This window comes from Pogoniulus pusillus, chromosome 14, assembly GCF_015220805.1.
Source record: "Pogoniulus pusillus isolate bPogPus1 chromosome 14, bPogPus1.pri, whole genome shotgun sequence".
Lineage (NCBI taxonomy): Eukaryota > Metazoa > Chordata > Aves > Piciformes > Lybiidae > Pogoniulus > Pogoniulus pusillus.
The window spans coordinates 17,087,156-17,112,122 of record NC_087277.1 but is presented as its reverse complement, the minus strand read 5'-3'; the positions used below and the strand labels follow the sequence as shown (position 1 = coordinate 17,112,122).

The 24,967-nt window shown below is 41.8% G+C and overlaps 1 long non-coding RNA gene across 1 annotated transcript; it reads left to right on the top strand.

The window, feature by feature from the left end:
• Nucleotides 1–9,188: 9,188 nt before the first annotated feature.
• Nucleotides 9,189–22,871, top strand: LOC135181060 (uncharacterized). Its single transcript, XR_010304694.1, has 2 exons — nucleotides 9,189–9,278; nucleotides 22,577–22,871. It is a non-coding gene; the product is annotated as an uncharacterized LOC135181060 (long non-coding RNA).
• The last annotated feature ends 2,096 nt before the right edge of the window (nucleotides 22,872–24,967 follow it).

The window sequence follows — 24,967 nt, the reverse complement described above, 5'->3', positions numbered from 1 at the left end:
ATCCTGTTTAGCTTGTGTAGCCTAGGCCATGCAATAAGAGCAATTCACGTGTTAGATTTGTAGCTTCTGACTGGCACCATGAGTTTCTACGGCAGACATTGCTATCAGTCACTGTTAGAAGTTTGGTGTCCCATTTTAAGCTTCAGTGTTTAACTTAGTTTTTTGCCATTGATAGCATTACAGTTTATCTGCTGTTTGAACAGATTCTTCACTAGGAAAAGATTTCTCCTTGCAGAGTTCAAGGTGATTATTTTAACTTACACAGTTCATACTTTTTAGGTCTTTCCTAATCACTTGTGTGCATCTTTTCTCAATTTTTTCCCCAATATTTTTTTTTAATTATCAACACCAAAAATAACCTTTACTAGTAAATTGCTGAATATGCAATAGTAAGTGATATTGCTATTTATAATTGTTAACCTCACCTAATTGAAGCAGTAAAAGACTGATGTATGAATCATTCAGAAAGATTGTAGTGTTTAAATGGCAATCCACTGTAACCCCCTATGGTTTTCTTAGGGTTATTACGTCCAACATGGCAGCCCTACATCTTGCTTTCATTGACCTATGGCTATGACCTAGTATTTGATCATAACGAATGAGCTGAGCCTATTAACCAATCCAGTCACCCTGTAGTTAATTAATTTGTATGATGATCAGCTTCTGATTCTCTGCTATCTGCAATGATAAGTACTGGATGAATTGTTTCCATAATTAACGTATCCCTCAAATCAAGAGTATGATGAAGTTGTTATCAAAACAGAACTACAAGATGAAAGGTATTTATGTGAATCTGATGAAATCTCCAGAACTCAGGAAGCAGGAAACCTGCTATGTGGGATCACTGATAAGAGACTAAATAATCCACATAAAGTGGAAAATATTTATGCAGTTAAATCCGTTTTTTCCTAAGCATAATTGTCAGCTGAGGAAGAAATGCCACATTTATTATGTGTTTGATTTTTGTAAGATCACAAACGCAGTAAATACTTGTTAACTATCTCATGTGGTACTCAGCTGCTTGGAGCTATATGCAAAAAAACCTGTTTGTCTTGATGTCTCCTCAGCATGAGTAAGGCCTTATCATACCTGAGGGTCGTATCTGAATAACTCATGATTCTGTTGAGATAGAAATCTAATTCAGTTTCCCAATGCAATGTTTGTTTTAGCTAGACTGCATCTGTTTAGAAGAGAAAAATAAGACATTGTAAGATAAGATATTGTAACAGATTTAACTAAGATAGTGGAATAGATACCAAGCTATTCAATGTATCTTCGTCATGGCATCTTCTCCTACTTTTGGTACTCTTACTAAAGGATTGAGTCCTCAATCCTTAAGTGTTCCCTCTCAATGGATGTGATAAAATCACCTGATAATGACAGCTCTGCAGTAAAGCTGAGAAAGGAGTTTTACCTCCTGGAGTGCAAGCTATAAAGTGCCTAAGTGACTTAGGGAGTTTCAGAATATTAGGATTATTTGGCATGTTCTTTTAGTGCTATTTTTTATTAATCTTTTCAAACTGTGTTAAGGACTGCATAGGCTAACTCAATTCTTTGTATGTGAGCTCTTAGAGACATTCATCATGATGTATATGAGGACTATAGGAGTTTCCTTCCGACACTGAATGTAGACATCATTTGTATTCTGCAGGGTTATTGCTAGGTTACTCAGTTCAATATCCTCTCATTCACTTATGAATAAGTTTGTTGCACAGCAATATCTTTCAGTAAGATCTTGGACCACAACTTCCTTCCTGGCTTACAGGAATATACATTTCTGTGTCTGTGCTAAGAAAGATTGTACAGGTAAGAAGTATTTGTTCTTTCTGGTAGGAACTGTGTGCAAAGAGAAGTACAGGAAGTACAGTATAAGGACAAGGATTTGTTTTGAACAAAATTCAGGTCGGTCAGCTTGACATATTCTCTTCAATGTCAGCATTTCTCATTTTGTGTTCCTTCTTCCCAAATAATGAAGCAACAATCCATAAGTCTGCAAAGAAAAATCTTTGTTGGCAGACAGAACACTTCTGTCATAGCAGGACAAGACACTTTCTAAATTTACATGGATATAAGCAACTGCTTTGTAACTGACTATGCAAATTGAGTCATTGTTTCAAAACTAGAGCCTGCACAGTCTTCAAATTCCTCTTTTGGTGTCTCGGACTTTTATTCACATTAATTCTTTATTGCCCCAGCTATTGTGCAACTTTGACTCAAATATTATTCTGTAAAAGGTCACCAGGTTCAGCATTAATGTATCATGGGAAATCCCAAGCACAAATATAGACTGAGTGAGGAGTGGCTGAAGAGCAGTCTCAAGTAGAGTGACTTGAGGGTGTCAGTTGGTGATAGACTCTGCATGAGCTCACAGTATGCACTTGCAGCCCAGAGGGCAAATCATAGCCTAGGATGCATCAAAAGTGTGACAAAGAGGACAAGAGAGGTGTTTCTCCCCCTCTACTCTGCTATCCTGAAACCCCAGCTGGAGTACTGAATCCAGTTCTGGGACATGGAGCGGATCCAGAAGTGGGCCACAAAGTTGGTCACAAGGCTGGAGAATCTCCCTTGTGAGGACAGACTGTAAGACTGGGGCTATTCAGCCTGGAGAAAAGAAAGTTCTGGAGAGACCTTATAGCAACCTTCTAGTACCTGAAGGGGGCCTACAAGAAAGCTGGAAAGAGACTTTTTACGCAGGCTTGTAGTGATAGAATGGCTTTAAGCTTGAGGAGGGTAGATTTAGACTGGATGTCGTAGGTTCTTGTGTAAGAGCGCAAAGGACTGAAATTATTTCACTTTTTTCCTAAGGAAAAAGGGTGGTAAAATAATAACTCTCTCACTGAATTGGAGATGAAAGTACAGAAAGGTTGTGTTTAGAAATATGCAGGAAAAGATACGGCATACATGAATCCTTAACATGTAATACAGACACAGGATACGTAAGAATTCACCCAAAACCTTCCCCCCCAGCCAAACCAAATTCACCAGAACAACAAAACCCCAGTGCTCATTTTCTCCCATTCCACATTTCTCCCAATTAGGCCTCAAACAGGCCAGGCTTACTGTAGTCCATGGCCTTGAAGGCCAGGGTCTACAAGGTGCTGCTTACATAATTATGTAGTTGCCAGATAAGGATCCACCTAGAGAGTTGGAGAGGCAGGGAAAAAAGAGAACAAATGGACCTTGCTACTTACTTTTAAAGTGTTTGCAGGATTTATGTGATTGAATAACAAAATTATGATATCTGGGGATGCCTAGTTCATCTCCTGGGATGGATCTTGGTCTTTGTATTTTTTTAGGAAATTTGGAATCCTTCAAACCACCACCACCACCACACCAGATATTAGGAAGAAATTCTTTACTTTGAGAGTGATGAGACACTGGAACTGATTGCCCAGTGAAGTCATGAGTGCCCGTTCCTTGGAGGTGTTCATGGCCAAGCTGGATGAGGCCTTGATCAACCTGGTCTATTGGAAAGTGTCCCTGCCCCCAGCAGGGGGGTTGGAACTAGATTCTTTAAGGTTCCTTCCAATGTAAACCATTCTATGAATCGGATGGAAAGGGGAACAGTTGAAGGATCTTTGCTGCTATTAACAGTTCCATTTACATCATGTTGGTGGTCCTGGCTGGTTTGTGCTGCCACCATTCATGGTGTAACAGCATACACATTTTCTGCAACATTCGCTGTCACTTAGCATGCATCTTTTCAATAATACTTTGTATGGTTCATTGACTTTATACAAAAGTTTCAGCACAAGACCAGTTTTTGCAGTATCTCACCAAATGAGATTTGTATTTTCTGCAGCTGTCTGTGTACTGGAGAGGTCAGCTACTGTCAGTTGTGAAGCTATGGAAAATCACCTGCAGTTCAACTGTTTGTAGGAAACCACTCTCACTCTCCTTAAAGCTCAGATCCATGTGGTTTATATGTTTATTGATGAGCTTTGTGATGTTTCTGTGCCACCCCTGAGTTACATAGAGCAAGTACTAAAATCTGTCAACCACTTCACCCTGGGAAGGCTTTTAAAGTGCTTTGCGTCTCAATGCAACACTTAATCCTTGTCATGCCTCTATTTCTGATAACAACATTGGCTGCAGTTTTGTTTTTCTGAAAAAAAATATCTACTGAAAATCCTGGGATAGGAGGGGGAAAAATGCTGAACTCTATTTGCAACCTCTGCATCTCAAAAAATGTAGCAAGAACCAGACTACTGTGAGTGCTCTGAATATTAGAAGCACTTTACATATTCCTGAGACTACAGAAGAGCTTATTCCTGACTTCCTGAGGCTACAGAAGAGCTTATTCCTGACTCTAGTCACTGTAGGGGCCAGTTTTAGCAGTGGGTTTTTGTTTATTGTTGGTTTTTTTTTTTATGTGGGATGCACAATATACCTAAAATCTGACTTGCCTAACGTGGCATTTATACTTCCAGTTCTTTACCATCTGTCACAATCTCAGGTAGCCAAGAGATTTTGCAGCTGCTTTTGTAGTACCATTAAGACTGCATAACATTTACCCCTTTACTGCAGTGCTGTGAAAGAAGTGAAGATTCACACCTTCTGAAGTGGTGCGCCAAGAGAAAGGAGAGGCCAATTAGTGCTAATAATACTTAGCATCTTCATCATCAGTGTGGACCATAGGGTGAAAGGCATTCTCAGCAAGCTTGTGGATGCTGCTGTGGGTGAAAGCTGAAGGGCAAACTGCCAGGAGGGAAAGCTAAGAAAAGATGTAATTGCCATCCACCTGAAGGTGGGTTATAAAGAAGAATGACACAAACACTTGCTAGAGGTGCACAGTGTGAGAGGACAAAAAACAGCAGCTGAAAATTCCAGAAAGAAATATTCTGTCACCATGAGAGTGAATGATAAAGCACTTGAGCAGGTTCTCCAGTGAGGCAGTGTAATCCTTCTGTGGAGATTTTTGAAACTTGGCTGGATGAGGAGCAGGGCAAATGGATCTAATTTTGAAATTATTGCTGCTTTGAGCAAAGAGTTAGACTAAAGATCTCCAAAGGTCCCTTCTAAAGAACATTCGTCTTTGATTCCATAACTAGTTAAGCCCATACTGGTTTATTTCCATCCAAGAGTCCTAAATGATTTAAAAGTGCCGCAGAGGCTTGATATTAGGAGGAAGTTCTTCAGGGAGAGTGATTTGCCATTGGAATGGGCTGCCCAGGAAGGTGGTATAGTCACCATCCGTGAAGGTGTTCAAGAAAAGACTGGATGAGTCTAGTTGATTGGATAGGGCTGGGTGATAGGTTGCACTGGATGATTGTGGAGGCCTCTTCCAACCTGGTTGATTCTGATACTATGCTTCTGTGATTCTATGACAAAGTTCAACCATTCACGTAGCTAAACATATCATGTACTTTTAGGTGTACTTCCCTATCACTTTAGAAGGAGTATATTTATATATAGCCTGACATGGCAAATACAGCAGTTAGGCACATGTTGCTGTGTCATGTATGACTGAAACTGGACAGGACGTCACTTGTAAATTATTAACTCCTGTTTACTGCTTCAAGAGCTCTCATTTGCATGAAGGTGTCATGGTACAACTTCTGCTGAGTCAGGCGTGCTGTGCTACCATGAAGCTGAAGAGGATTCAGCATAGTTGACTATATAAAGACAAATTGCAGTAGTACTAACGCCACTTGATAGTCTGTGCTTGTTTTCCATGTTGTACTTGTAATATAAAAAAAAAATTACAAATTTGGGATTGGAAAACTTAATTAACAGTGTGTCCCCACTGTCTTGTTTTCTATGGTTCTTGTCTATTCCTCTATAATAGCTATTTCAGTTTCTGTAGGGTATCCAGTTAAATGAAAAAACAGAAAGAATACCTCACCCACAAAGATGGATTGTTCATAAAATGTATTTTAATAAATAAGTTTTAGAGCAATTTAGGCTTTCTTTTCTGGCACAGTTGAATCTCATGCCATCTTTCCATATTTCAGTGTATCTTCGTTTTGTGTTTGGAGAACTTGTCAGTGCGTTATTTACAGCAAATCTTTAAACCTTTTAATAGGAGAAAAACACAAAAATACAGCATTTCAAAGAGGTGAAGTAACACAGCCTGACATAAATGGATATGACTAAACATTACAGAAGTGGATTCACGTTCCACAAAAATCTACTTGACACCAGTTCTTTAAGTGTCAGAAGAAGCAAGCTCTTTGTGATCGCTCTGGACTTCCTCGTGTAAGATGATCCTTATGAAAAGTGGCTCTTAGTTTTCTGTGTTTGTAGAGCACACAACATCAGGGCCCCAGTGTGGTCAGCTGCCAAGTAGAATGTTACAGGAGTGCTGATGGAGATTGTAGGGGGGGGGAAGAGAGGTTTTTATTTGACCAAGAGATGTTGTGAATGCAAAGGCAGTTATACTGTTCTAGAGTGGCAAAAGAGTTTGTTGGGTGGGTTTTAGAAAGCTTCCTTTTAAAAAAAGCAATGACTCAGAAAGTACTGCTCTTAGTCCTCCAATATGTTCACCAAGCTGTTCACCTACTGAGAGGATATTATGTCATATAAAATATAGAAGGTTTTCAGAGTTTGTATTAAGTACATTTGTATGGAAAGCTAAAAATAGGTAATAGCCCAAACTAGAGTTGGAAACAAATATGTTAGTACTTTGATTGAGGACCATATATTTTTAAGTTCTGGCTAAAAGTTGCAGACTTCTTTTGAATTCTCACATAATGCTTAAGCCTTTGGTCTGCATATTCTTACTAGTTCTGTTCTTATCTACATTCAATATATTGTAATGTTCACTTGCTGCATCTTTTCTAAAATTAAGCCTTCAACCCTCAGTTTCTTCTTCAGGATCAAGCCCACACAGCTCATGATTGCATTGCAACCTCCCTCGGGATAGAAGACTTTTCTCTGAGTGCAGCACATTTACCCTACAGAGCAGGGCACTGATTCCAAGATGCGTGGCTAACAGTATGGCAATAATTCATAGCTTTTTGGTAGTTCTGTGTTCTGCTGTTGTTTTAGAGGAAAGCTGCTTTAATCTCTCAGGAGATTGCATTTTGGCCCCATCATCAAACATGGTTGGAAGTGACATCAATATAAATTCTGCACTGTCCTATATTGCACCAAAACAGAGAGGATTTTTAAAACATGCTAGGAAGGTGTATTTTTTTGGCACAACCTTGTGAGACATTCCTTTTCAGGCCTTTCTTCAGGCAGTGCAAGTTACTTATAGGTCAAAAAGTTGGTTATACTCTGGAATGAGTGTGTCTGTAATGACCAGTGCACGTGCTTGCATTAAAAGCTGATTCAGGAAAATTTGTTGTGGGTTTTTTTTTTTCCTGGCTTTTCTTGCATATAGTTAGAAGAAAGCAGCATTGTTTAATTAAGATAGCACATTAATGGAGCTCATAAATGAATTTTTCCTGCCAAGTATGTTCTTTGGTTCACAGTTCCCTGAGTTTTCTCCTGGGTTTAACAAGAGTTTTCATAGAAGCTTTCTTACAGCCTTTTGCTGGCAATTATATTGCAGCACCAATGGAGAGCTGACTGACTTGAACAAAATATGATCACTTCTCCATAATGACATGCATGATTAGCCCTGCAAATCATGTAATTGTAATAGAGATTTCAAAGGAAAGAAGGCAGTTTATTTACATACCATCCAGAAACATTCAATCTCTTGATGAGGAGCAGAATCTTAGCATGGAAGTCTTTAGAGTTACTGCAACAAGACCAGTATATATTTACAATCTGTTCTAAAGGCTGCACTTAGTTCAAAATTAACATCTTTAAAAGACAAATTTTGTTTGGGACAAAGCAACCCTCAGATTGAGTTGGAGAGTGATCTGGACCTGTCTGAATCTTGTGAAATAACAGCCAAGCCTTTCTGTCTTTCAGCTCAGACAAAATGCAAACCGTAAACAGCATAAAACCTTTGGCACTGAGTAGAATCAGTAATTCATCACTAAGCCAACTACTGGATCCCCCATACCATATTTTTGCACTCTAGTTTTCCTAATAGCCTCTGGGGACTGGAAACACCACTGGTGCTCTGTGCCATGCAGACCTATGGCATAGAGCTTACAGTACCAACAGTCAAGCAATATGGGCTTGTTTTGTGGCAACTTCTGGCATTGTCTCTATCAGACATGGGAGAAACTTCTGGCAGTTTCTCACGGAAGCCATACAGAAACCTTTGTCATATCAACCCTGAGCTACCAAAACTTTGCCTTGCAAACCCAGTCCTGTCTTGGTTTCTTACCATCCTACTGTGTTTTTCATTTGCACTAAGTGAAACTGATTTTCCTCAAGTTGAATCAGTTTTGCCTGTGGCAGTGATTGCCAAGTGATCTCTCTGTCTTTATGTTGACCTGTGAGATTTTCCACGTTATTCCTGTCCCCTATCCTGTTGAGAGGGGTAGAGTGAGAGAGCAGCTGGGTGAGTTCTGGCAGCCAGCTGATGTCAAATGCACTGCAGCAGGTACTGAATTTTACAAGCAATTGCAGCTATATCCTGATCACTTTATGCACATGAACAACACTAGAATTCATAATGGGATTTATTCAAGTGCATAAAGCCATCAGGATGTGCCCTTTAGTGATTGTACTGAATCTCCACCACTACCAAATCCTTGGAGCCTGTGCACAGAAGACTTCAAAAAGCGATGCTGTCTGCCACTCTTGGTATAAAATGCTAACACCTCATGTGGTACAACTATAAACATGTACTTCTTTATGAAACCATTGAAGTGATGCTAACAGATTACGATGCCAGGATTTTCTGTTTAGGATGTTGAGGAAAATAAAATCTTACAGCAAGCTTTTCTATTTACAGTTAGACAGGCTACTTAAATCATTTAGTATCACTGAAACCATTTAATAATTTCCTAATTTAATTAAGATAAAAAATCAACTTTTAACTATCAATTTAACTTCTTTGTTTTCATTGCATATCTTTTGGATGAATATATATAGTCATGGGGCATCAATGTAACACAGACTTATTTTCAGCAGGATTAAGAAAAGCAAGACATCCCAGTAGTAAGCCAATGCTACATGGTGGCAAGCCACAGTTATTGACTGCATACTGAAGGATTGGTTGGTTTCACATACAGAAATGAACAGGAGTCATTGCTAATCTCCCTCTCTCCACTGTGGCTATTTTCTTTTGTAAGTTTTCATCCTCTCCTCTCACAAGTGTCCACTTTTTTTCCAGAAGGAGAAAAAAAAAATTCCCAACTTCTGGTAGCACCAAGGAGAGAAGGAATAAGGGAAGTACAAGCTCGGGAAAAGGCTGCACACTTCTACTGGTGAGTACTCTGTAGCATTTATTTTGCATGTGTTGATTAAAAGCTGCTGAGAATGTTTCAACACTGAGCACCTGCAGATCAAAGTATAGGAAAGCTCTGAAAAATTGGCAGCTGCAGGTCAGAGCTACAGGCCCAGATGACAGCTAAGAAATCAGCAATGCCAGATGAAGAATGTCACATCAGATTCATAATATCAAATTTAGCCAACCCTGCTTGCACTGGCTGCACATAAAGGATGATTAAAAACAGGAGGTGAGTTGGTAAAAATGCTTGGCTGGAAACATGAGCTTTCCTGGGGAAGAGAAATGCTGTATTACTACTGATATAGCTAATATGACAGATACAACAGCCATTTGTAACACTTTAGACATGTGAGGCTCTACTGGACGGAACCTGTCTTCATAAGTGTGTGCAAACATCCTAGATGAGACCATGAAACTGTAAACAAAGGTGGAAAGGTCTGATTTTGACTAGTAGTGGTGTGGCATGAGAACATAACTGTAGCTCTGTAGCCAGAATTTCCATGTCTTCTGAGACCATACACAAGTAACATCTCCGCCAAACCTGGTGATAGTTAGGGATGTCCCACAAGCATCTGAATTTCTGAGCATTGCTTTCACTAACTTTTTGTGTTAGCAGACCAAAGCAAGTCTTTTCCCTCCACTCTATCATGCTTCAGGCCTGTAGATGTTGCTTCTGTACAGCAGTATATAAAGATGAACAGTTAGTTTTGAAAGTGTACCTCTTTCACCTAACAGCTATGGAGCAACTTAGACCAGGATTCAAATTGGCAATGATATAAAGACATTACCAAGAACACAAGAAGCTTAGAGTGGGTTTCTGCTTTGGTACTTCAGCTGGTACCTAATGCCTGTATGATAAACCTCAGCTTAATTGTTCTAATAAGAGTACAGAGATAGAAGAATAACTAATAGATATGTGTAGGAAGTTACAAGTTTCTCAAAAAGCATATTTGCACATTTACGTCCACTTAAAACTGAGGAGAGAAAAAAGCCCATGTTTGATGCCATTTGTGCATTCAATACTGAGACTGTCTTTGGAATGCTGAAGAAAATGCTAGATTAATGTTGTCATTCAAGGCCACAAGCTACCCATGACTGGATGACAGAGGTGATTCTTACCCCTTTTGGACAGTAAGAATGGAAATACTGCACACTGATTGGAAGTTTAAAGAGATTCTATTAGTACATATATGCAAAAGGCAATTGGGTATGGTGGATACATCCACAAGCAAAGCCAAGTCTATCAAACTAAATCATGTAGTATCTTCCAGCCATTCGACCCCTGGTAGGCCTAAGAGTAGGTCATAGTTTCTCCCCCCTCCATCTCCATCTGAAGCCTACAATGTCTCACTAGGCTGCGTTGCACAGCTCAGAATTCCCTGCCAGCTAGTAGCCATGACCCCCACAAACTCTGAGATAATGCATGCTCTTCCCCAAGAGAGGTGTGCAGGGAGGGAGAGAAGAAGGGAAAGAGCGGTATCAGCCAGGCACTGCCTTTATGAGCTGTGATACCAGGGAATGGAACAGAATAACAATGTTGCAATATCCTGTGATGCCCTGATCCGTCCCCTGGAGTGGTCTCTCTAGTTTCTGAGGGGAAACCTCAAAGTATGACAATTATACAGGGTTTTTTAACCTGTTTTCAACTGCTAACAACAAGTTACTAAAACCAGCAAGTGAGACTACCTGAAAGATTAGTACAAGGTTCAGGTGACCGAAAAAATAACAAGCTGGACTTGCCTTCTCTGCCAGCCCTTTCATGCCGAGTAGTACAGACAGCGTTTCCCATATGATGCACAGTAATGCTGGTGTTTGGTTTCTCTGGTTTATAAATAAAATACTTGTATCTGCACCTCTTTTCACCATAACTCACGTCTGTAAGATCACAGAATCATAGAGTGCTTTGGGATGGAAGGGACCTTTAAAGGTCAGCTAGTCCAGCTTCCAAAAAATCAACCAGAACATGGGGAAAATCTCTGTCAGGCAGCATTGGTTGCCATCATGCCATAGCATGCCTGAGCTGTCTGCTTCTTTGTTTCACTTTCTATGCAGCAAAAGCAGGTACAGTAGCTCCACAGGATTTATTTTTAACCAGCTTATTTACTTGGTTCCATCTGTTCAAAGCAAACAGACTTGTGAACATAGCAGGTAAGAAGAGGTGGTTACCTCTGTTCTGTTTTATGCAACTTCTAATCTTCAAATTTAGTATACTGGGATTTATTTCAAGCTCTGTGCAAGCATTAATTCACAGACATACCCGTGAAGGAATAAGAAGCAACCATTTAACAAATAAGGCAACTGAAAATATTTCTGGGGGTAAAAAACATGTGTTCTTATCTTGGGTTGGGCAGCTGGAACTAAAACTGTCAGGAATTATGGCAACTGAGGTTTCTAAGCTGGGTTAGAAGTAAATAAATAATTGAAAGGGAAATGAGGATAAACCAGATCCCCTCCCCTCTGTCAAAACCCCATTTGACTTAACACAAATGAAGAGCATACTTTCTTCTTTCGTTCTTTCTCTGTAAGTGCATCCTAAGTGGAGGCAAGGAATTTCAGAAGTAGCTACTTATTTTGACTGTTTTTATATGTTGAGCTTGAAATAGCCTAATAGAATTTTTCAGGTATGCTGTCTCCTGACTGTGGTTGTGTATACATAAACTGAGGGTGTATTGCTGTCATGGCTTCTTGGCAGCCAAAGACATCTGTGAGGAAGTTTGGGGGGAAAATTTATTTGAAAAACATTCTCTGAAAAGCAGAAGCCAGATAAAATGCTGGTGAACTGTGGGCTTCCCTTCCCTAGTACAGCTGATAACAGTAGAAAAAGTTATTACTGTTTGTTCCTTGTCAGAATCTACACACTGAAGTCAAAGCCCTGTCTTCCCCAAAGAGACACATTTACTTGGAGTGAGCTGTTTCCTACAACTGAGATCAGGGTTTCCCCCACCACAAGGCACTCCTTTTATCTTCCTTTTTAGTGTGAGGTGTCTTCCACCTGAGAAAACCCCTGCTCCTTTTCTCCACTACCACTTAACTCTTAGTAAACCTAGTTGCAGATTCTCTGGGAAAAACTTTGATTTTCACTGAGACTCAGCAATCCTGGTTCGGATTTCACAGAGGGTTGAAATATTTAATGACATGCCCCTACAGCTAGAGGTTGAGCTTATGGCTAAGCTAACCTGAAACTACATCATAAGACTTGCTAAATTTTCCCTATGATGTCTACACAAATCTAACCCACCATGTCTCTCCAAGAACAAGGAAATACTTGCCATGTCATAAACTTCCTTTTTGGTATAGGGTGATCAGACCTATAAGGGAAAGAGAGGGCTCTGAGGAGACCTTACTGTGGCCTTCCACTATCTTAAGTGAGCCTGCAAGAAAACTGGTGAAGGACAATTAGGATGTTAGTGATAGGACTAGGTGGAAGGGAGCAGGAAGATTCATATTGGACGTTAAGAACAAGTTCTTCACCATGGGAGTGGTGAGACACTGAAACAGGTTGCCCAGGGAGGTGGTGGAAGCCCCATCCCAGGCTGGAGCTCTGAGCAACCTGATGTAGTGTGAGATGTCCCTGCCCATGCATGTCATGGGGGTTGGAACTGGGTAATTTTTCAGACCCCTTCCAACCCTGACAATTTTGTGAGAGGAAAAAATGCTGGTCTCCTCTGGAACTTCTGCTCTGAAGGTCTTGAATAGAAGGCAAGGAGGTTATGACAGCAAACACTCATTCAAATATGTTCAGCATATCAAATGGCATTTTAAAAATCCTTCAAGGGCAAGATGGACACAGCTGCAGGCAACTGCTTTTGTCTAGGCAGGAGTAGGGTGCAGAGAGGTCACATTTGCTTGAGCGTGAACTGTCTTGCACAGACCACATTAGAAAGATCTTTCTAAGGCGATCTTGAAAAATACCAAGTTTGACAACCTCAAATTTCACTCTTAAAACCAGGGCAGAGCAAATCTTGTCAGTTTAAAAAAAATAAAAATTTGCAGTATTTCCAAAGGATAGCACACCAAAGGATCTGTTTTTTTGGGAAATGCATTTTTAGCCTCTGTTGCATCTCACAAATAACTGTAACTTCATACAAAGTCTTGCTTACAGTGGTCCTCCCAGTTGTCTTTACTGCAGACAGCAGACCAAGAGTGTTCAGGGGCAGTGGGCTGTATCAGGAACTGACTCTGAGTTGGAGTCTTTCACAAGTTATTTTCTGTTCCAAATAATAGTCTAAAAATCAAAATTTGTATGCCACCAAGACATGCTTAAGACAAATGCTGGGATTAGACGTGACACTTACAGCTAGGTCACTTGTGCTGAAATAGGCTAACTGCTTTGACAGTAATATGCTGGCTGGAAGTCTTGCTGTGTATTTTAGTTCTCTTGCTCCCAGTGAAACGTCTTTTACTTCCTGAAATCTACACACACACAAGTACTGAAGTCAGTGCAGTGACAACCAGTATTTTAGCCACTGCAAATGAAAATACAACCCAGTCCAATATGGCAGAGTCAGCAATTGCTGAAAAATCCCTTCAGCAGTTTTCATCTTAATGACCTCCTCTGCTCGTATCAGAAAGTTATGGCTTAGCGACTCCTAACTTCTTCACTCATGGCCTGTGTAAAATCATTCTGTCTTTCTCTAAAATGATTCTAGTACTTTTTAAATTTAACAATACCCTGCTCTTCAATGGTATTTAAACACACTTAGACATGCTCATGAATTAACCTTCATAACCTCCATTATGTATTCATACTTGCAACAGAAATTAGTAACTGTTAGATGTTCAAACAGTCAATTTCATGCCTTCTCTTATGCTCTGGGCTTACAAAAATATTTACAGAGCTCTCTCATTAGCTTGTCTCAAATCTGTCAATATTTTTTTACTCACAGTACAGAAGCATTAGCAACAGCTCATACCCTGTGCTGGCTGCCTGTCACACTGATGAGTATTGCTCCACTGTTGCCTTAAATTCCCCTCCATGACTGTATCCATCTGTTGTTTCTTGTCTTGAACCTCAAAAGCAATTTGGGGCAGGATTACTTTTTCAGATTTGTATGGCTTCAGTCATAAGGAGACCACTTTCTGTGACTGAAATTCCAACATGCACAATATTAAACAAATGGGGAGACAGATAGGAAAAGGAAAATTACTTGCTTAAAATATCCTGTGATGGGCAGGAATCAAAGGAGTATCCATCTTTCTGTTTGCATCTTTCTTTCTCTCACAGTTGTCATAGTACTCATTACAGAGGAAATCCAAGCATTCTAGCAAGGATGAAAAGTCGAATTCAAAAAGAGGAAGGAAGATTACAATGGGTAGTTCTGGGGAAAGGGAAGAATTACTCATCAAGTTTTCCAAGAGCTTCAAACCTCTAGGAAAGCTCATCTGAAACATGTTATGGCTGCTTTTAACCACTAGGAGCCGCATTCAGACCATCTCCCGCCTATAACGGGCCAGGCAAATTGTAGCATTTAGGTCAAGGGAATAGGTACGATCTTACGGCATCTAGGCTGCCAGATGCTGCGAACACCTGCACCTCGACCATCCTTGCGTTCGGGATTGACAGGCTTCCAAGACTCGCAGAAATGCTGGACATGTCCCAGCCTGAGCTGAGACACAACTTCCATTATAGGCCCAAGTCATGAAAAGGTACCTACCTCCAGTCTGGATTTCCTTACTGCCCCCGTGTGATCCCATCACACAAAGCACAGGACTGAGAGAGCTGGAGGGAGGGGAAGTGGGTCCAGTGAATGTCACAAAAAACTTTTGTCAGAATTTGTAGAGAGGGTTGTAGGCCTTTCTGATTCCAGAGGAGTTTGTAGCTGTAATTTCTGCGTCTCAGGAAATCACTTCAACTAAAGGGCACATCTCATTAATGACTCCTGTTTTCATAAAGCTCTGGATTCCACAAGTGTCTGCAAAAGGGGGAAAGATGGCTTGGCTAGGATTGCAAATTGCAATGAGGTGTTTTTTTTTCCTTTAAGTGTGTCTGAAGACCTGATGCCTTTGTGTGCTTGATTGGTTTCAAAATACTTCTTGCAATGCTTGAAATGCCTCTTTTGGGGGATTTTGCACTCCAGTGGTGTTTGCCATTTCAAAGCTCAGATCTCTTTAGAAAAGCATGTTAGATCAGCTGCAGAAAGACTGGAATCTGTCTATCCACAGTCTGTTTTAGCAAGCAGGCTTCAAAATACAAAGAGCTTAATACAAAAAAAACCTGATCTTTGCCACTTTCCTCAATCAAATTCTGTCCAGTCTGATCACACATACACACATAGGGTTAATGTTTGCAAACAAATGTACAATCATTTGTTTATGCTCAGCTGCATGGACAATACACAGTTATGTGCAAACAACACCTGCCTTGTAGGCAGCAACTCATATGCCTAATGTTAAGTGTAAGTCATGTGTAAACTCATTTCTGGCCTGTGTTCAAATCCTTGCTTGTCCTTGCATATAGGAACACACAACATTAAATGGCAGTCAAAACTTTTCTTAGTTTTATTGAAGTAACAAACTGAGCTCCTTTTGGCTTTTGCCAGCACACAGGTGGAAACAACCATCTCTGTCCCAGATTAAATGCAGAAGGCAGGATGCAAACATTTTACAACATTACTACAGCATCTTAAATGACTTCTAACAACAGTTCAGAGATCTCCTACCCAGACTTGGCAGAGATTGCCCCCCCTACCCAGCCTGGCAGTCGTGGGTAGCAGGTGGCCTGAATTGCTCTCATGAACTCAGTATGCCATGTTATTCCATCTGTCATAGGCCCCATGAGGTATGTCCACCCTGTATATTAAGCCTGCCAGACAGGGTGAGCTGCTTGTGAGTCCCAGCCCTCTCATTTCTGTCTCTTGGATCACTGAGCAGAGCTGAGCTCAGAGTTCGGTTCAACTAGAGGAAGTAGCAGCTGAACAGCAATTAGAACCAGCCTAATGCTAGCCCAGCCCACCCTACCAGTTTCTGACTCCAGGGTCTCCTAAAGTCTTCAGCCCTTGGCTAAAGGACAGCATAGTCTGGGAACAGAGGTTTTACAGTGTAATCAGCAGGCCCACATTCAGTATATGGTGTGAGCATGTACTGAATGTGTTTGAGTATGTGTTTCAGTGAGTTTCCAAACTGAATGTACACTAAGCAGCACTGTGAGATCCAGAGAGGGGAAGGCCACTTCGTGCCCACTGGTAAAACTGCTTCTGAGGTCTAGCTTTGAAATGTTTTGTGCTTTATAGTCAAAGTGTACAGCTCAAATAGTGCAAGGAGTCAGCACAACAGAGCAATTCACCCAGAAGGAATGACTTCCAGGCTCCCTTGGGAGCAGAGGTTGCTTGTACTCATCACTCAGCAGATCACAAAGGTATCTGAGTGCCATCCCTTCACTTGACAGGCTTTGAGGGGTGGTTTCAGTGGGTACTCAGTAACTTAAACATTCTGACTAGAGCTTGTAGCACTTCAGCTATGCTTTTGAACTTCAAAAAAGGAACACCTGGCAGTACACATTATTCACAGCTAAGGAAAACCTAAGAAGGCATTACAATTACAGGACAGACTTGTCTCCTAGGAAAGAGTACTGTTTTCATTAGCTGCAAAATACAGATAAGATTTTGTGACTGTTTCCTATTTACATTTTGAGAGCCACAGTTCCTGGATGTTCCCTTCAAGCAGGAGCTCTTGATTGCATCACACTCCTGTTGCTTCCCATGATCTCTGCACTAATCACTTATCTTCTGTAAAATTCAATTCAATCCCAAATCTACCTTTAAAATAAGGAAGCTCCCAGAATCTCCCAGTATGTTCTTTTTGCATCAGCCTATTTTTGTATCAGTACAAATGTTTTCTTGCTGTGTAGGGTGTGCAGCAAATTCTTGCTGTGAAGCTCTTGCCTTCAGAGGTACAATAGAGAAGGAAATCCAAAGGGAAACGTCCCTTTTGCAGGTTATGGAGAGACCTTGTGAGCCTAAATGCAGATAAGGTCAAAAAGACACACACAAGTGCCAGACGTGTCCACCTTTCACCACCCGTACTGCGTACTCCATCTGGAGCAGGATATTTTTCCAGGAAGGAAATCACCTCCTCATCCCTGGTGGGATTTCCCCTACTATACAGATGGCTCTGGTGTGATGTGAAAGTCCCACTACTTCCTAGGCAGTTCCTCATCCTGCTTCGGCACTATCAGCCGCTGCTACCTCACTGCTGAGGCACCTCTCAGGTTTTAAACAGAGATAGAGCAAGGGGTGCTAGGCAGCTGTATCAGCCTTGCCGAGACAGCAGCACGTGTGCAATAGGCAAGGATCTGACTACAATAAGGACATTGTAGGGCCTTTGGTTCATGGTCCAGCTGTGATATTCTGCCAAGGAAGGATTTTGCTGAGTTATGTTCAGCACCAGTAATTAGACCATTTCTATATGTTGTCCAGAGTGGGCTTCTGAAAGACAAAAAAGGTGGTGGCTTAATTTTCTTTTCAGAAAAGGCAGAAGTTTGTTCTCTGACATATGGACTGCATTTAAACAGCCTGGCAAAACCTTGCTTCAGTTTAAATACCTGCTTTACTACAGAGCAATTTCTGCTGGGAAAAAAAAAAGAAATAAAGATGGATTTTATCAAAATATTTAAAATTATTGTTCTAGCAGAGGAAGTGAGAGAAAAGGCATACTCAAAAGATTCATGTTGCCTTCTCTATGAATAATTCATTAGTGTCTATCACATGTGGTGCAGGTGGATTGCAGTGGAGGAAGTGAATTCCTGATATGCCAGGACACAGAAGTTCAGACTCAGAAGATGGCATGTTCTTTGGTGTTATGGTGTACAGAGGCAATACTTAGCAGTAATGTCCCAACAACACAAAATGCCATCAGATTTTCATTATAATACCCATGAAGAAACAACTAGTTTGAAGGACAGATAAATGAAAGTTTGGCCATATACTTTAGGCTTCGTATCAACACATTAATCAGGAAGAGAGCAAGGGATGGATCTGAGAGTGAAGGAAACAGACAGTGCTCAAATCAGTTCTTTGAAGATAATTCACCACAGAGAAAGAACATTAATATTAATTTAGAAATGAATGTTAATTTTGGTTGCAGTGCTCCCAAAATTCAGGGCTGAAATCAGAAACTCTGTGGTCATACACAGGAGAACCTACAGGTATACATGTATAAAGTTTTACATATTTGAGAGGTGGCAACCAATGTCTGTAATAGCTTTAAGTTGCTTAAACCTTATGGTGAAAATAGATTGAAAATATGAGGTAAGGGAAATGGGCTGGCCAAGGATGAATGACTGGACCAAAGGGTCTGAGTATGAAGACTGAAAGTAAGGATTTGAGCTACAAGGGATTGAGTCCACCATCAGTAAGTTTGCAGATGACACCAAGTTGGGAGCGTGTGTCAATCTGTTACAGGGTAGGAGGGCTCTGCAGAGGAACTTGGACAGGCTGGACTGATGGGCGCAGTCCAACACCATGAGTTCTACCAAGTCCAAGTGCCACTTTGGCCATGACAACCTCACGCAGTGGTACAGGCTGGGGACAAAGTGGCTGGAGAGCAGCCAGGCAGAGAGGTACCGGGGGGTATTGGTCAACAGGTGACTGAACATGAGCCAGCAGTGTGCCCAGGTGGCCAACAAGGCAAATGGCATTCTGGCCTGTATCAGGAATAGTGTGGCTAGCAGGACCAGGGAAGTCATTCTGGCCCTGTACTCAGCGCTGGTTAAGCCACACCTTGAGTACTGTGTCCATTTCTGGGCCCCTTAATTTAAAAAAAGGTGTTGAGGTGCTTGAACATGTCCAGAGAAGGGCAACAAAGCTGGTGAGAAGACTGAAGCACAGCCTTATGAGGAGAGACTTAAGGGGGGTATTCAGCCTGGAGAAGAGGAGGCTCAGGGGAGACCTTATTGCTCTCTATAGCTACTTGAAAGGAGGTAGTAGCCAGGTGGGAGTTGGTGTCTTTTTCTGGCAGAATAAGAGGACATAGTCACAAGCTGTGCCAGGGCAGATTTAGGCTGGACATTAGGGATAAGTTCTTCATGGAAAGAGTGATTGCCTGTTGGAATGGGCTGCCTGGGGATGTGGTTGAGTCACCATCCCTGGAGGTGTTTAAGAGGAGGCTGGATGAGGCATTTAGTGCCATGGTTTAATTAGAAGGTGTTAGGTGATAGGTTGAACTCGATCATAGAAGTTTTTTTCCAACCTGGTTAATTCTGTGATTCTGTAGTCCTGAAAAGACATTGGAACAGGACAATACCTGAGAGATGCCCTTCCTTCAGATATGGCTGAGCATGGAAGTCTCCTATCTGAGTTGTTGCCCTAAGCATAGAGGCTCATTCCTGTTTTGCAGATTTGTTTCCTTCTGCCTGCCATGAAGACTTCCCTGCTGGCAACACCCTGTGTCACTTCTCACAGGGTTTTTGGCCAGGCACTGGAAGACTCAGCACTTGGTGCTTCTAGTTGTGGACTGACACACAATGAGTAGCACCTTCTGTAGGCCATGCCAAGCTACCTGCCAGACCACTTGCCCCCACCTGCCATTCTTTTCCAGGCAGCCTTTTATGTGATGGCTTTTTGGTGTGCAGCCTCTCCTTGCTACCTGCACTGTGGCAGGGGACAATTTTTTTCATCTCCTCACGTCCCTTTCCTTCTTCCCTCTGCATGGGTGTTGGTGCCCATTCACTGCAGCAGTACTGGGTAGCAACACCATGAGTAAAACTGAGAGATTACCAGCAGAGGAAATGCTTTGAAAATGAGATCTCCTCCTTCTGTGCAGAACAGGCTATTTTAGGAGCTGATTGTGTTGGAGATATAGGCTGGGACAGGATTACTGCATCTGGTAAAGGAAATGCTGTTGTATTCAAGGCTTCTCAATAAGCAAGGTGATAGATATCACATAAGTCCTAAAACTGTTTCTCTCCTCCCTCTTTGGCATCACCTCTGGACTCAGAAGTGGTAGCGAGTTTCCTCAGCTACAGGGACCATCACTGATTGAGAGCACTGTAAGGAGTAACCCCACCATTCACACCCTTGAAGAGGAATGATTTCCACACAGGTTCCCAAATGCAGCAGGGAGAAAGGATTGTCCTACTCTCGGTCTGAGGGCAGCACGAAGGACCATGGTAACAGACAGTCCTGGGCATGTTTAGCAACATTACTAGCAAAATCTCAGACGTGAGCAGATCCCAAAGAAACTGCAGCAGCTCATCTGTCTGAGATTCAGTGATTTCCCCCTCCAGCTGCACCTCCTCAGCCATTTAAATGATGTCATATAATTAAACACACTGTGAGAGCAGCTACAATGCCTGTCAAAGCTCTGCTGGGTCTCAGCAGAGCTGTTTCAGTGGAAACCTCCAGTCTGTAAATTTTCTCAGAAGCAGTCTTCTGGGACAGATCGACCACATATATTTGTCATCACCTGCATCTTCAGTACACAGATCCCACCTGCAGCAGCCTGTCACGTGCTATACCTAAAAACAATCTCAGTAGTCTGACTTGGTGTGCACTTCCCCAAGCTACATCTCTGTGCTTCAAGCAGAAGAGCCCTGCAGACCTTCGTCTGTCATCATGCTGAGCGGTCGCTCTGAGAATTACCTGCAGATTTATTGCCCTTCAAGGTAACTTGAGAAGAATGTTGCTCTCTCTATTCTTACAGAGATTTACAGCTCATTCTACCTAGAAATGGGCCTTTTTCCTTTTTAATTGAGCAATCTGTCTTTGGGGGAAATGTTTGATGTTGTGATGTGTGTTTCAAGGTCTTTGTGTCACTTTCACTTTATTTAGCTACCCAGTCATACCAGCCTTGGGTACTTCCTGTTCCACAATCCATGGCACCTTCATGGCTCATACATTTACACATCTCCATGATTCTTCCCAGACTGACTCTGGAGTCTGGAATATGTCCTTAAATTAGGACTTAGCTACATGGGAGAGTGTTCTGGGGATTTTGAGGTAGCTCTTCTCTGTGCAAAGACTTCTTGTGGCATACATATGCACAGCTGGGACTTACACCAGTGAGCTGTCATAGTTCACTGTGCCTTTGTGCCGTGATAAATTAGTACAAGCACTAACTCAGGAAAAGTCCTTAGTTATTACTGAAGAAAGGTCAATTAAAAGCTGCATCCACTGTGTGACTGCATCCAAAAAGCAAACATACAGGAGGCTATATAAAGGGTGGGATGGAGAGTTACATAACTCAGTTACACAATGTATGTGATTGCTGTCATCAGAAAGCTGCTTTTAATGCTTGTTACAGTTTCAATAGTAACAGGGTTGAGGAGTTCAGGGACAAGCAACATTGCTATAGTGATTAGCAAATCTGAAATAAAGATTGGAGCCATTTATCTGGGAAGGATAAGATGCTATGAATCAAATAATGAACAGTCTAAGGCATGTGGATTAGGAATGCTTGTTTTCCCTTTCATTTAATAAAAAAAAGCAAAGTGTCATTGAGAGAGAGGAGAAACAGCAAATCACAGTTTTCCAGCAGAAGCCCTTGCTCAACATACTTACAAACTGGAATTTATGTAAAACTCAAAAACATGAGAAATCTTCATGTAGTAACAAGACCATACACAGCTGCAACACCAAAAGCTAAAACACCAGAAGGCAGATAAATGCTTCGGTACCTATAATATATATAGGGGATTGATATTACTCCATCAAGGAAAAAGAGCTGTCAGGTCTTGTTTTCACTCTCTGCTGATGGCTCTATTACTACCCTCTCAGAAATAAGCTATCCCATCAAATGGCCATACATCTGACAGGACAGTGATATCTGTGTTCCTGTGGAACAGTAACAGCACTGATGGCAAAGGAGCTGCCTCTCGTTTCCAGAAATGTGTAACTTCTGCCTGTTGTGCTCTTGCTGATGCTTAGCATGGCCAGACACAGTGGAGTCACTGTTCAGACACAACTTTTAAAAATGCCAGCTCAGCCAGTGAAAAATATTATGTCTGAAAGAGCTGAGATTTGGTGAACTGCTGTCAGATCTGAATTCCAGCTCTGATTGGCCTGGAAACACTGTGATGCTGAAGACACCGCATCTTGAGGCACTGTGTCTGAAGGGTTTGCACAGTGTCAGGAGCCTCAGCCACCGCAGCACTTGCCAGGACACCAACGAAAGCACTGATTTCATTCGGCAACTGCGGGGCGGGTCAAATTGCTCCTTCCTGGAATTAATATGGTTTCACATCCAGCCTAGACTTTTAGAGCTGAGTTTTCTTAGTTCAAATGTGTATCTGTGCCATATGGCAGCTGCTCTTGGCTTTGAGTTACTCATTCCCTCATGTAGGTGAAGACTATGTCTCTTGCCCTGACAAAGCAGCAGAGGGAGCTCAGGCAGTTCAAACGTATCCTGGAAGAAATGGAACAGACGTCTGGCCACTGTATCACGGTTTGCTACCACACAGCTGTTCTCCAGTTGTATTGCGAGATGCAGCCAGACCAACTACTCGGCTCTGTTACTAGTTTTCAAACGATCTTCTCGGCTGGCAGGCATCTGTACTATGTGAAGCTGAGAAACTGCAGCATTTACAGATTTCATTTGGAGTCAGGTGTGCTGTGTGCCTCTCAGACCAGAACCTTACTTTATACTGCTGTAAGGGGTAGTATTTTGTGTCCAAATTTCCCCCTGAATCCCAAGGTTTCACAAAAGTAATAAAAAAGATACAGAGCCAAATAAATCCCAGAGTACAGAGCATTCTAGGAATTGACCATAGAATCACTTAGTTTGGAAAAGACCTTTAAGATCATTGAGTCCAACGGTAAACCTAACACTGCTGAATCCACCACTCAACTGTGTCCCTAAGCTCCGTGTCTTTTAAATACCTCCAGGGATGGTGACTTCATTTCGCTGGGCAATCTGTTCCAGGGCTTGATGAAGTCTTTCATAATACTCAATCTCAACTTTCCCTGGTGCAACTTGAGGATGTTTCCTTGTGTCCTATTGCTTGCTACATAGGAGAAAAGACAAACACCCACTTTGCTACGATCTCCTTTTGTGTACTTGTAGAGAGTGATCAGGTCTGTTCCTTTAGCTTCTTTTTCTTCAGGCTAAACAATCCAAATTCCCTCAGCTGCCCTTCAGAAAACTTGTGCTCTAGACCACTCACCAGCTTCCTTGGATGCACTCCAGTACCTCGGCATTTTCCATGTAGAAAGCATTAAGTACCTCAACCATTTTTTTCAACCTTCTTTTTTCAGCTGGGCACACAGTCTGTGTGCCCAGCTGCCAGTCATGCCAGCACCAGAGCTGCTTAGAAGGTACTATTCAAGATTATGGGATGTTCAACATAGAAGAATCGGGAGACTATGTAAGTGTCTAAATGAAGAGACCCATGGGGGAAACAGAGGTAGAGGAACCCTCCAGAACCAGAAGCTTAATCGTCCTCCACACTTGCTGTCAGACCACACTGGTAGCATACCCACCTGAGGCAGCCCACAGTTGAAGAGGATTTGGAGATTGGCACGATTGCCACAGAAATGTTTCTGGTAAATGCATTCTGAGTAGCCATTTGGACTAAATACAAGCTTTATTTGAGATTTTTGTTTTCCCAGAGCTATTCAACCCAAAATGGCCTTCCCCATTGTTTTCTTAGTAAGCAGTCCACATGCCAGAAACGTATTTAAGGTTATTATGAGGTAAACAACTGAGCATTAAACCAAGTTCAAACAGTATCCCTTATCTACCTCATTTAGGGAAGAAAGCTACAGAATTTCCTCTAGTTCTACTAATTCTTTTGCATACATGGAAGTGTCTGTGAACTAGAAGTCATGAAACTATCAGTTCTGCTGTGGATTTATTGTCTAGGTAGGGAAAAAAGCAATTACAGTTAAGAGAACAGTATGAAAAATATCTGCTTCTGAATATTTCTTTCCAATTTTAATCAATGTTCACAGGATCACAGGATGTCAGGGGTTGGAAGGGACCCAAAGAGATCATCGAGTCCAACCCCTCTGCCATACAATCTAGGTCAGGTCACCAAGGAATGCATCCAGACAGGCCTTGAAAGTGTCCAGAGAAGGAGATTTCACAGCCTCTCTGGGGAGCCTGTTCCAGTGTTCTGTGACATTTACAGTAAAGAAGTTCCCCCCTGTGTTGAGGTGGAACCTCCTGTGCTGCAACTTACATCCATTGCTCCTTGTCCTATCCCAGGGAGCAAGTGAGCAGAGCCTGTCCCCCTACTCCTGACACCCAGCCCTCGAATATTTATAAACATTTATTAAATGCCCTCTCAGTCTTCTCTTCTTCAGACAAAAAAGCCCCATGTCTCTCAGCCTCTCTTCATAAGACAGTGCTCCAGTCCCTTAATCATCTTTGTAGCCCTCTGCTGGGCCCTCTCCAGCAAATCCCTGTCCCTCTTAAACTGAGGAGCCCAAAACCGGAAGCAGTACTCAAGATGAGGTCTCACTAGGGTAGAGTAGAGGGGGAGGAGAACCTCCCTTGATCTGCTGGACATGCTCTTCTTAATACACTCCAAGATCTCATTGGCCTTCTTGGGCACATTGTTGTCCCATGGATAACTTGTTATCCATCAGGTCTCCCAGGTCCCTCTCCACATGGCTGCTGAAAACATGCTCTGAAACAGATGCAGGATTTGAAGCTGTCACATAGGAAATGTCCTTCTACACAGAATTTCTAGGAAAGTTATGGCTCAGCAGTGCATCTCCTTCTCTATAGTCT